At 36.8% G+C, this 3065-nt stretch overlaps 1 pseudogene across 1 annotated transcript; it reads right to left on the bottom strand.

The window, feature by feature from the left end:
• Positions 1 to 755: 755 nt before the first annotated feature.
• Positions 756 to 2865, bottom strand: LOC143590746 (adenine/guanine permease AZG1-like; annotated as a pseudogene). Its single transcript, XR_013145531.1, has 3 exons — positions 1881 to 2865; positions 1405 to 1794; positions 756 to 1182 (listed from the first exon to the last, which is right to left on the bottom strand). The product of XR_013145531.1 is annotated as an adenine/guanine permease AZG1-like (transcript).
• Positions 2866 to 3065: the final 200 nt, after the last annotated feature.

The following is a 3065-nucleotide window of genomic DNA, read 5'->3' as shown; positions in this document are numbered from 1 at the left end:
GAATTTGGCCATTTCAGTCCCTAGACTTTGGAAAATTGGCATTTTGAACTCGAAATTTTCACGTTGTTACATTCAATATATTATAGCTATTGATTAAAGTATATGTATATACTATAAACGAAGACCCAAAAATTCTACGTGTCATGATTTGCTTAATTTTTAAGTGGAGTCTTCTAATGCATTTGACCCGAATTGACGGGTATGGTTCTAATGAAACCCATAAATTTCTTAAACGGGTTATAACATCTCATTATATTAAAAACTAATCTCACCAAATATTTGATATAAAAATCCTATAAAACAGGGATATACTAAAAAATAATATATGATTTATTTAAATATATATATATATATATTATTTATAATCAAAAATCCAATTTTATATTAAAAAAAATAACTGGTCTTGGATCTAATCAAACTCATATAGCTTTTAAACTAGGTTATAACATCTCATTTATTTGTGAAACAATTTATCATCAAACCATAAGTATATTATTAACTTTCATACAATAAAAAATAAAAAATCAAAATATAAATAAATATTAGAAACAAATAATATAAAACAACCATTGAATATGAGGGATAAAAACTAGCGTGTGTATATATATTCTCGTGTAACTAAGGAATTATTTTAGTTTTCCAAAATGATTAACCCATTATAAAATTTAGAAAATATTCAAATTGTGCATATATATATATATAAAAATATCAATATCAATATCAATATATGTTAACTAATATTTTTTTAAACAAAGTTAAACCTCAAGCACTTTCCTACTTTCCATCACATTACTTTCACTAGTTACATCATTCCCCGTTGCACTACCATTAATTACATATTCGCTACTATCAGCCCCCTTTAGAATTTTATATTTACTTAAAACACTCTCAACCCAGTCCCACAAGTTAAGTACCATGTAAGTCACTAAGTCCCAATACCCCCAATCAAACCATATGCTATCGAGTATGTTAATGGCATTAATATCAATGTCACGAACGCTGGTATCGCCTGCCGCATATCTTCCCAGTCGATCTCCACCACAGATCTCATCATCAGCACCCCTACCAATATCAGTGGCGGCCCAACTGCCCATGCTGGAATTGATGCCAGCAATGGCGTAAAGAAAAACGCCACCATAAAATACCCTGCCACTGTTAACGCCGTCATGCCTGTCCTCCCACCTTAATAGACAAAATGTAATAAGTGAATGTTAGAGGTAACAATGTGAAAAAAATAATAATAATAATAACAAATAAAGAGAAAAAAATAAGTAAATGTTAGAGGTAGAATTATGTAAATATAGTTACATAACTCATTACTGTCTTGTAAAACCCTACGTACACTTATAACTACGACTCATACAGTTACACCATCATTTACACACATTTAAGAGTTTAACTTACCTTCTCTTATCCCAGTTGACGACTCGATGTACGTCGTCACCGGAGACGTACCAAGTAACGATCCTACCACGATACTCGTAGCATCGGACATCATTGCGTAATACTGTCCTTCGAAATCGCCATTTTCATCGGTGAATCCCGCGAATCTTGCCATGGAATATAGTGTTCCGGTGGTGTCTAGAATGTCAACATAGAGAAAAGTAACCAATGCTTCCCAAAAAGCGGGTTTATTGATGCCAGAAAAGCTTAACGCCCCTGCAGTTGATCGAATTTTATGAACGTCAACTATTTGTTTAAAGTACGTGTAACCGAAGTCACCAGCCGGAGTTTTCGGAAATGTTGTGACTTGCGTGTTACGAAACCATGAAACCGCCGTTACAAGTACAATACCTAACAAATAAGTAGTTTAGATTTATTGGTATAAAGTAAAATAAAAGTATCCTTTACCTTTAATAATAATAATAAAAATAAAATACCGTAAATCATTGCTCCTTTGACATTCTTTACCAAACAATAAGCTATAATTACGAAGCCGACCACGCCGAGCCAAAACGTGGGGCTCGCCATTCTGTTACCTACACACATGATCTCCCCGGAAGCCGAGCCGCCGGGGAGTATCGAAACAGTGCCGTTAGGGAAAGCAATAACCGGAGCGAGTGACACGCGTGAGGATTCTGGACAAGCGGCTAACGTAACAAGCGTGGAGGAGCTGTAGCCGATCAAGCCGATGCCTTCATTATTCTGCAAGCCGATGAAAGCTAAAAATAAGCCGATCCCAGCCGAGGACGAAATCTGGACCGGCTTCGGGACTAATTTCGCGAGCTTAGCTCGTAATCCAACGGCTGAGATTAAAAGAAACAACATCCCTTCTACGAAAACCGCGGCTAGCGCGCTTTCGTATGAGATGCTGCCCGAGCCGTGGAAGCCGACGACCGTGTACACGAATCGTTCCCATTCCGGGTGCTAAAGCTAAAGGTAAGTTTGCAAACGTGCCCATAATAACACACCCGATAAGCGAAGATGCAACCGTGGCAACGATTAAGTCTTTACGTACTTTATCAAGGCATGCAGAATAACCCGGGTTTATTGGCGGGAACTTGCATGAAGAATTGGGGATAATGAGGTGTAGATTAGGGCCGGTGCAATTCGAGGAGGTGATGGCAGGGTCTGGGTAGAATGGGATGCAATTTGAGACGGAGCAAGTGGCGCCTGAGTCCGAGAGGATGCTCGCGTTAACGGCTAGGATGTAAGCCATGGTTAGGAAGGTGGCGGTGCCGGCTCGGAGTTCGGTTGTGAAGGTGGTTTTTCTTTCGTTTAGTTTGAAGTGTTTTTCGATGTGGGATTTGCCTACGATGTTGTTTAGCCGGGTTAATGGCGATGGCCTGACCGCGATTTCCATTTTAATATATGTTGTGAGAATAGTGTGTTATTGTGTTAGTTTGATCATTTAGAAGGAGATTTATGGAGACTGGTATGATTACATTTATTAAAAAATGAATATAGTTTTTAACTTTAATAATAACATACTTACTTATATGTTGCATTAATAAAAGAATAATGGTTGTGAAATGAAAGTTATAAAGTATATATAAAATATAATATTTAATCTTTAAATTCACTTTTGAGGCCATTTATCAAAAACTTTAAATGCTTCCAAGTTG

The sequence above is a fragment of the Bidens hawaiensis genome, unplaced genomic scaffold (assembly GCF_021521415.1).
Source record: "Bidens hawaiensis isolate Kalapana, Puna unplaced genomic scaffold, B.hawaiensis_p1.1 tig00001685_1, whole genome shotgun sequence".
In the NCBI taxonomy this organism is placed as follows: domain Eukaryota; kingdom Viridiplantae; phylum Streptophyta; class Magnoliopsida; order Asterales; family Asteraceae; genus Bidens; species Bidens hawaiensis.
This window is presented reverse-complemented; position numbering and strand designations above follow the sequence as displayed.